Genomic DNA, 10603 nt, shown 5'->3' on the forward strand with positions numbered 1-10603 from the left:
TCAAACAGGGAAATGGTCATCAGATATCATTTGGAGAAGAATGTAAACTCCTGATTTTGCTGTAGGCTTTTGCTCACAGTGGAAGGAGCATCAGCAATTTCCATTTTACAAATGAGGAACAGCCTCCCTAAGAAGTTAAATAAGTAAAGGGTCTGTGGTCTGCTGAGAGATCTTGCTTCTGTCTTTTAACCAAAATTCTGTTCCCTGGGCTAAGGAATGAGGAATGTGCAGACTCTCAGAGAGAGCCAAAGTATCTGGAGGATTTTTTAGCAAGTGATATATCCCAATGAAAAATACTAGATTTAAAAACCTCAAGGCATAGTTTATACTTGATCAGGTTTGTGCATTTTAAAAATCTTGACCATGAATTTGAGTTAGTGCTAGGTTCTGACAAGGTGAATAAAACTCAACACTGCTCTCAAATTGCCTTAGTGGAGGTGGAGACATGCACTTAAACAGTTAAAATACATCCTGATAAGCAGTATAGCATAGTTATGCCCAAAGAACTAAGTGACAGGAGAATGTGTTCAGGGAATAAAAGTTTTCAGGTAGATCGTATAGTAGTTCTGCTTTTATTTCTTAAGGAACTCCCATATTGTTATCCATAGTGATTGCGAACTTACATTCTCATCAACTATGTACTACGGTTCCCTTTTCTCTAATACTTATCTATCTTACTAACTTTCAATATGCAAAAACACAGACTTTAGGTAAGTCTCAGGGAAGCCATTTGCTTGTGCCGAGTATTACTGGGAGATGGTTCTTCCAGTTGTTAAATGGGGCCTGAGTTAAGGAGGTAAAATGGTGAGAGGTATAGAGATATGACAGGTGTGGATAACTCCAAACAGTGGCGCAAAGATGAAATGTGCACCCTGGATGCACATTAGACTTGTAGGGTAAGGGAGTTAGAGAAGGCGGGGTTTGGAAAAAGAATAAGACTGGCACTTTATAGGAACAGATCACTTTTAATGAGGCGAGAAGGTGCAGCAGTCAGATTAGTGAGCTGCTGCCCTAACCCAAGAAAAGAGTAAGTATATATAGGCATATATGTGGAAAGCTACTGTCTTTTTTTTTTTTTTTCACTTATTTTTATTAGTTGGAGGCTAATTACTTTACAATATTGTAGTGGGTTTTGTCATACATTGACATGAATCAGCCATGGATTTACATGTGTTCCCCATCCTGATCCCCCCTCCCACCTCCCTCTCAATCCCTCTGGGTCTTCCCAGTGCACCAGGCCCGAGCACTTGTCTCATGCATCCAACCTGGGCTGGTGATCTGTTTCACTATAGATAATATACATGTTTTGATGCTGTTCTCTCGAAACATCCCACCCTCGCCTTCTCCCACAGAGTCTAAAAGTCTGTTCTGTACATCTGTGTCTCTTTTTCTGTTTTGCATATAGGGTTATCATTACCATCTTTCTAAATTCCATATATATGTGTTAGTATACTGTAATGGTCTTTATCTTTCTGGCTTACTTCACTCTGTATAATGGGCTCCAGTTTCATCCATCTCATTAGAACTGATTCAAATGAATTCTTTTTAATGGCTGAGTAATATTCCATGGTGTATATGTACCACAGCTTCCTTATCCATTCATCTGCTGATGGGCATCTAGGTTGCTTCCATGTCCTGGCTATTATAAACAGTGCTGCGATGAACACTGGGGTGCACGTGTCTCTTTCAGATCTGGTTTCCTCAGTGTGTATGCCCAGAAGTGGTATTGCTGGGTCATATGGCAGTTCTATTTCCAGTTTTTTAAAGAAATCTCCACACCGTTCTCCATAGTGGCTGTACTAGTTTGCATTCCCACCAACAGTGTAAGAGGGTTCCCTTTTCTTCACACCCTCTCCAGCATTTATTGCTTGTAGACTTTCGGATAGCAGCCATCCTGACTGGCGTGTAATGGTATCTCATTGTGGTTTTGATTTGCATTTTTCTGATGATGAGTGATGTTGAGCATCTTTTCACGTGTTTGTTAGCCATCTGTATGTCTTCTTTGGAGAAATGTCTGTTTAGTTCTTTGGCCCATTTTTTGATTGGGTCATTTATTTTTCTGGAATTGAGCTTCAGGAGTTACTTGTATATTTTTGAGATTAATCCTTTGTCTGTTGCTTCATTTGCTAGTATTTTCTCCCAATCTGAGGGCTGTCTTTTCACCTTGCTTAGTTTCTTTTGTTGTGCAAAAGCTTTTAAGTTTCATTAGGTCCCATTTGTTTATTTTTGCTTTTATTTCCAATATTCTGGGTGGTGGGTCATAGAGGATCCTGCTGTGATTTATGTCATAGAGTGTTTTGCCTATGTTCTCCTCTAGGAGTTTTATAGTTTCTGGTCTTACATTTAGATCTTTAATCCATTTTGAGTTTATTTTTGTGTATGGTGTTAGAAAGTGTTCTAGTTTCATTCTTTTACAAGTGGTTGACCAGTTTTCCCAGCACACTTGTTAAAGAGGTTGTCTTTTTTTTCCATGTATATCCTTGCCTCCTTTGTCGAAGATAAGGTGTCCATAGGATTGTGGATTTATCTCTGGGCTTTCTATTCTGTTCCATTGATCTATATTTCTGTCTTTGTGCCAGTACCAACTGTCTTGATGACTGTGCTTTGTAGTAGAGTCTGAAGTCAGGCAGGTTGATTCCTCCAGTTCCATTCTTCTTTCAAGAATTACTTTGGCTATTCGAGGTTTTGATTAAAACTCTCCAGAAAGCAGGAATAGAAGGAATATACCTCAACATAATAAAAGCTATATATGACAAACCCACAGCAAGCATTACTCTCAATGGTGAAAAATTGAAAGCATTTCCCCTAAAATCAGGAACAAGACAAGGGTGCCCACTCTCATCACTACTATTCAACATAGTTTTGGAAGTTTTGGCCACAGCAATCAGAGCAGAAAAGTAAAAGGAATCCAGATAGGAAAAGAAGAAGTGAAACTCTCGCTGTTTGCGGATGACATGATCCTCTACATAGAAAACCCTAAAGACTCTACCAGAAAATTACTAGAGCTAATCAACGAATATAGTAAAGTTGCAGGATATAAAATTAACACACAGAAATCCCTTGCATTCCTATACACTAACAATAAGAAAACAGAAAGAGAAATTGAGGAAACAATACCATTCACCATTGCAACAAAAAGAATAAAATACTTAGGAGTATATCTACCTAAAAAACAAAAGACCTATACATAGAAAACTACAAAACACTGATGAAAGAAATCAAAGAGGACACAAACAGATGGAGAAATATACCGTGTTCACGGATTGGAAGAATCAATATTGTCAAAATGGCTATTCTACCCAAAGCAATCTATAGATTCAATGCAATCCCTATTAAGCTACCAACGGTATTTTTCACAGAACTAGAACAAATAATTTCTCAATTTGTATGGAAAGCTACTGTCTTAAGGGGGCCTGTTCTCCAGGTTGTTCGGAGTGGGTGGGGCAAGGAATTTTGGAAATCAGCCAGAGGCTGGACTGGTTGGGAGCTGGGTATAATCAGCCTTAATGTCCATTTTTTTCTTTGGGTGAGAGAGTTCTTTGTTTTGCATAGAATGGTGGGGCGGACCTAGAGGGGAGTTTTAATTCCTGGCTATTTTGAGCCATGTAACTTTCCTTCAAGAATCACTTATGGAACTTAATTAAAAAATACCAGCTCTAAAAATTAAAGCCTATTAAAAAAACCCACCACCTTCCCAAGCACCAATCCAGACCAACTAAATCGCAATCTGTAAGTATGGAGCCCACATATCAGTATTACTATTTTTTTTTTTTTAAGTTAAGGCCTTATTTTTTTAGAGCAGTTTTAGGATCTCAGCAACACTGAGGGGAAAGTGTAGATATTTCCCGTATACCTCTTGCACCCACACATGCATAGCCTCCCCCACTATCAACACCCCCCACCAGAATGGTACATTTATTAAAACTGATGAACACACAGTAGCACATCATAATCAACAAGGTTCATAATTTAAGGTTGTTCTTGGTGTTTTGTTCCATAGGTATAACCCAAATGAACTTTTTGGCCAACCCAATATCATAACATGTATCAGTCATTATACTGCCCTAAACTATGTGCTCTACCTATTAAGTTCTGCCACCCCTGGAAATCACTGATCTTTTTTTTCACTGTCTCCATAGTTTTTCCTTATCCAAAATGTTATATCCAGAATCATGCAATATGCAGCTTTTTCATATTGACTTTTTCCATGTACTCATATGCATTTAAAGTTCCTCCATGTCTTTTTTTTTTTAACGACTTTATAACTTATCTTTAAGCTTTGAGTAATATTACATTATATGGATGTACCACAGTCTATCCATTCATCTACTGAAGTACATTTTAGTTTGTTCCAAATTTGGGTAATTATGGATGAGGCTGCTATAAACAGCATGTGCAGATTATTGTGGACTTAAGTTTTCACAGTATTTACTTAAATTTTTACATAGTTCTTAGGTACAGCCAAGGTAACTCATTGAGTTACATCATAAAAGACTTTTTCGTTCCATGTCACTCAACAACTATTTTGTGAAAAGCTGCTTTGCTGGCTGATGTTTCAATGTAATGACAATTTGGAGCATGCTTTAGTCTCTCATTTCAGAAGACAAGATTGATCAAAGAGGAGAAATACTGGAGCTTAATTAAACTTACTAAATATAACTGCAGTTGCAAATTAAAAAGTCTCAATTTCAGTAATAAAGAATTAGATCTTATATTCTAACTTGTAAGAATACCCATGTTCTATGGCTGAAGCAGAAAAGCAGTTTCTAGAAAATATATATAAGCCGTTATATATAAGTACATGCATTTTATATCTGTATGATATACCAAAGCAGGTCTGGTAAGTCACACCCTGCTCTGAATTGTTATTCAAGGCATGAATGAGGGTACATAAAGAGAAAGCAAGTCATTTTCATTAGTGTCAGTTGGTGTTTTCCAGAAACCATATGTACTAGGGGAAGTGGGGAGGGATGTGGGGGAGGCATGGGAGTTGGGGATTAGAAGGGGAAACTGGAGGCTCAGGCCCTGAGCAGTGGTGTTCCCCTCCTGCTGCTCACCATGGCCAACAGTGAGGCCTGTGCCTTGCTCTTCTCAACACTGGGAGATGTGGCAGCTGAGCCAATCACCACCTACCATGGCCTGGCCAGATGGAAGGAGGGTAGGACCCATCAATACTGCCCACATTCTCCCAGGCAAAGAACTGGTCTCATTCCAGGCTGTTGGGGTTCTTGCCCCAGCAGGATCCAGGGGTACCCTCAGAATGAACGGCGTGGGCAAGAGAGAGAGAGAGAGAGAGAGAGAGAGAGAGAAAGAAAGAAAGAGACCAGACCGTGATGTGCAGCAGAGTCTGGCAGTTGCTTTATTTTTCACCGTAGCCTTTATACCCTAAGTTGGTACATTTCTAAGGGGGAGATAAGCATACAGACTTAGTTTAACATTACATCAGCTTGTCCTTTACGAAACCAGGTGTTCTCTGTATATTTTTTGTTTATGAGTCTTTTCCCATAGATTTTTTATACATTATCTCTAGCCTTGAGCTTAGCAGAAAATAGAAAAGTGGCAGTCTCTTGGTACAGCAGTAACATAGTAGAAATACAATCCTGTTAACACAACAGTCAGTCTTTTTGCAGAAGTTCTCAGCTAAATTTATCTCAGAAGTTTAGCACACAAAGACTCTGCGGCTCCGGTGAGGCAGCCCCTGTTTAGCACTCCTGGTTAAAATTAACAATTATATTTCTAAACTCTTATTTTTCTAGATCTTCAACTATATTAACAATAGTTTTCACTGTACAACCTCAGCACATTAACATCAATCAAACGTTGATCCAATACCCACTTTTAAAACAACACTTTTTGTGTTCTCTAATAGGGCTTCCTCACCCCCCAAAGGGCTCTGTGCCTATTAGGGCCTTTTTTAAGGTTAATCTCTATGTATGATATCTTTTGGCTTTCAGGCCTGTTGACAATTTATGGCTTGCACCTGGTGTAACTTTAAGCAACTTCAGTAGTCGACCCTGTCTCTTCTGTGGTTAATCTATTTTCTTTCTATTAGGTGTCATCTCCATGGGAACTATATAGGATTACATTTTTACAGAACAGAAATGCGAAGGACTGCAAAAACAGCAGATATAGCACAAAACAGGCTCTTAGTCTAAAAGTTAACTACCTGCAAGAAGTCACCAGCTAATCTCTTGCAATGGGAGCACACATTTATCAAACAAGCCAGAATGCCGGCAAAAAGGGTTTGAATTGAAGCATTTCTTTCATCCCTGGCCCCTTCACAGGGTACCAGCGTCTAGGAGATTTATTAATTAGGGTTTTAAGTTGGTCTTTATTCAATGAAAGAGGAGCAGGAGAACTCTCGGCAGGCAACACAAGAATCTGCAGCAGGGCAAACAAGAACAACAGCAGAAAAAGGGGGGAGGATGCAGCGTGGGGTAGAGGCCGAGGCCAACCTGGAGGGTCTCTTGTATCCTGAATGGCCTTGCGCGTCAGGTTTTTTCCTCATGACCTCGTCATGGATGGGATCCTGAATGGCCTTGCGTGTCAGGTCTTTTCCTCATGACCTCGTCATGGGTGGGATCTCCCACAATGGCTCCCGGCACCAGGCTATGCTGGTGAAAGGGCCCAAGGAAGCTGTCGCTCAGTTTGGAGCAAACTGATTATTTGAAGAATTGTTTTGATAATTGATAAATGAACTTTTTTCTTTCAAGAAATTGATTTTATAATTGTTCTAAAATTGCCACCCTTATCAGGTGGTGCTAGTTGTAAAGAACCTGCCTGCATTGGCAGACAGGAGACATGAGACTTGAGTTTGATCCCTGGGTTAGGAAGATCCCCTGGAGGAGGGCATGGCAACCCACTCCAGTATTCTTGCCTGGAGAATCCCATGGACAGAGGAGTCTGGCAGGCTACAGTCCACAGGGTCTCAAAGAGTCGAGCACAACTGAAGCGACAACAGACATAACACACACATCATCAAGTAATGAAAATAAAGAAAAAATATTATAAACTTTTGCAATCTCTTATAACAGGATTACCACCTTTTGGATCCCACTGGATTCTCTCAACCCATCATTCTCCATTTTATGTTACAGAACTCTTTGTTAAATAGATTCTCCTTGCACTTCCTTGTAATTTCCCACTAAGGAGAATTTAGAAAGATTCAAGAAACTAGAGAAAGACAGCACAGGACTGGATGCAAGTTTTAGAACTGCAGGGCAGCCTGAGAGAACCCCATAACTTCACTGACCAAAGCAAGTGATACTGAGAAAGAGCTGTAAGGTGGGAGCTGGGACTTAAGGCAGTAAACCACAGTAAAGGGAGAAAGAACACCTGGAAGAGAGAGTCTAAGAAATACAGAAATGCAGGTCGGAACTCAACAATCTTAACAAGAGCTGCTCTGTTGACCCAAGGACCCATAAGGAAACATCAAGAGATGAGGCTGTGACAGTAACTTAGCGGTTTATGGATAATATTCCTCAAGAATGGTGCTCAGATCTTGGCAACGTGGCAGTCGTCCTGCTCATTCGTTTCAGAGCATCGTTATTTACTATCTCAGGTATTCCACGCTGAGGTGCTACCTCTTATCCCATTTTACATAGGCTTAAAACCATATTAACCTTTTAACTTTTTTCTCAACCTAAGCAGATTAACACCAACAAGAAAAGGTCCAGAAATGTATACAACAGTCTCTTAACAATATTTACATAGGGACAGGGGCCAAGATGTCAGGAGAACATGAAGACAGAGTTTTAAAATATAATTCTACATACTTCTTTTATTATTTGAATGTATGTTCATAATTTTTGAAAAACAGAAAGTCTGCTTAGGCAAAAAAATCCCAAAACCAACTTGTGAATTCCACCGTCCAGAGATGATGTTCATTTTGGTAAGATTAGTTTTAAAAAATAGTTTTACTTATTTATTTTGCTGCACCAAGTCTTGGTTGTGGCACACAGGATCTTTGATCTTCACTGTGGCATGCGGGATGTAGTTGCCTAACCAGGGATTGAGCCTTGGTCCCCTGCACTGGGAGTGTGGAGTCTAGCCACTGGACCACCAGAAAGTCCCTAGTGTGGTTAGCTTTTCAGGAGATTTTAACTTTTGTTCTATCTTTTTAAAAATGGTCATTGTTATTATTTTTAAATTTTTGTAATAATTGTTATATCTCACTTTTTTTTTCACTGCCCCAGTGAAAACATGGCATAAAAGGAAACAGCACAGCGGAGGCAAATGTTCATATCTAGTTTTTGTCAACAACTACTGTCCCAATATGTTTGGGCTGTCACTTTTACTTGGATTTCTTGTATTTTAAACTTGAGGTAAAACTCAAAGCCTTTAATAAAATCAGCATTTTGTCTGTGATGTAGCCATCAAGATTTTGCCTCACTTTTTCCTTGAAGTCTAGGCTTTTACAAAAATAAAAAAACCTAAAGACTAAAATTGGGGTCCCAGATATCTTAAAAGAAATCAAGTTATATGTGAGTACCATAATTGGAAACGTTATGCATTAAAAAATATTCTGATACTTCAGAGAGCACAAGAAGGGTTTAATAGAAAAAAAAAACCAAGTAGTAAATGTAATTACAAATCACAGTTTGATCACATATCAATTACGTAAGTGAAAGTCACTCAGCCGTGTCCAACTCTTTGGGACTCCATGGACTATACAGCCCATGGAATTCTTTAGGCCAGAATACTGGAGTGGGTAACCTTTTCCTTCTCCAGGGGATTTTCCCAACCCAGGGATCGAACCCAGGTCTCCTACATTGCAGGCAGGTTCTTTACCAGATGAGCCACAAGGGAAGCCCAAGAACACTGGTGTGGGTAGCCTACCCCTTCTTCACTGGATCTTCCCAACCCAGGAATCGATTCCAGGTCTCCTACACTGCAGGCAGATTCTTTACCAACTGAGTTATGAGGGCAGCCCAAGTACTTACTATGCACTAAATTCCATATATCTCCTCTCATTAGTTGGATACAGAGTTATTCATCTTCCTTAGTTCCCCACAACACAGATGATCACAAATTCTACAAAACTACAGCATATTAAAAAGCAGAGACATTACTTTTCCCACAAAGGTCTGCCTAGTCAAGGCTATGATTTTTTCAGTGGTCATGTATGGATGTGAGAGTTGGACTATAAAGAAAGCTGAGTGCAGAAGAATTGATGCTTTTGAATTGTGGTGTTGGAGAAGACTCTTGAGAGTCCCTTGGACTGCAAGGAGATCCAACCAGTCCATCCTAAAGGAGATCAGGCCTGGGTGTTCATTGGAAGGACTGGTGTTGAAGCTGAAACTCCAATACTTTGGCCACCTGATGTGAAGAGCTGACTCATTTGAAAAGACCTTGATGCTGGGAAAGATTGAGGGCAGGAGGAGAATGGGACGACAGAGGATGAGACGGTTGGATGGCACCACCGACTCAATGGACATGGGTTTGGGTTGGCTCTGGGAGTTGGTGATGGATAGGGAGGCCTGGCCTGCTGTGGTTCATGGGGTCGCAAAGAGTCGCACACAACTGAGTGACTGAACTGCATTGACCTGAAGGAGATGTTAATATTTCTATAGCACACAGTCCCAGCTGAAGACCGCAGTGATGTGCAATCTTCCCCTCCCCCATGGGCCACTTCCTCTTTTTACTGTTTTTCACTTAGAAAACAGAGAGGACTCTTGATGCCACACAATGCCATTCTGTTACTTGAAGTGGTTTTCTAGGTATATTAAGCTGTCTGCAACTGTGCATACCATTTTCCTCATCTGAAGAGTCAGTGAATGTCTTATGACTTGTTCTTGCAGAAGCGGGCCCTGAGTCAAGGATCTGGATGTATTAATCTGTGATTTAGGGCTTCCAGGAGAAACTAAAAAGGGCGTGGGGATGAAGGATAGGAAATGAGAAGAAGCCAAATGAGGGTGTGATTTCAAAAACCCTACACTCAACCTATGCCCATGGGAGCTCAGAACACAGGAGTGCATGGCAGAGATTGTCCTGCCTTGTAGCAAAGAAGCTGGCCTTTGGTATTCCATATCAGCCTGGCTTTGCTTGGACACAGCCTGGACGATGTCAGGAGTGTGAAGAAGGGTGAAACATAGAATGCCAAGGTACTGCCAGCTCACTCCAGTGCCTGAGGGTAATTTGCAGCCCTAGGGATAATGCGCATGTGCTAACTGATAGCAGCAAAATATGAAAAAGCTGGGGATGGACTCACAGACCATGGGTGGGGCATCAGTTTGCTACTGTGGGTTTCCTGTAAACTTCCTCTGCTGGGTGCACAGCACATGTAATCACAAACTTTCACTGTAAGTTATAAGTTTCTGACCATAAAGAAGGCAGAGTGCCAAAGAATTGATGCTTCCAAATTGTGGTGCTGGAGAAGACTCTTGAGAGTCTCTTGGACTGCAAGGAGATCAAACCAGTCAATCATAAAGTAAATGAACCCTGAATACTCATTGGAAAGAATGATGATGAAGCTGAAGTTTCATTGCTTTGATGCGAAGAGCCGACTCACTGAAAAAGACTCTGATGCTGGGAAAGACTGAAGGAAGAAGGAGAAGGGGACGATAGAGGATGAGGTGATTGGGTGGCATCACCAATTCAATGG

The 10603-nt window shown here is 40.5% G+C and overlaps 1 long non-coding RNA gene across 1 annotated transcript in view; it reads left to right on the forward strand.

Annotated features, from left to right (window-relative positions):
* Positions 1 to 4145: 4145 nt before the first annotated feature.
* Positions 4146 to 10603, forward strand: part of LOC122443971 — a 16154-nt gene continuing 9696 nt past the window's right edge. The window contains exon 1 of the long non-coding RNA XR_006270161.1: positions 4146 to 4157. This is a non-coding gene — a long non-coding RNA (uncharacterized LOC122443971). The remainder of the gene's footprint in view (positions 4158 to 10603) is intronic.

This window comes from Cervus canadensis, chromosome 6 (assembly GCF_019320065.1).
Source record: "Cervus canadensis isolate Bull #8, Minnesota chromosome 6, ASM1932006v1, whole genome shotgun sequence".
NCBI classification, from domain to species: Eukaryota; Metazoa; Chordata; class Mammalia; order Artiodactyla; family Cervidae; genus Cervus; species Cervus canadensis.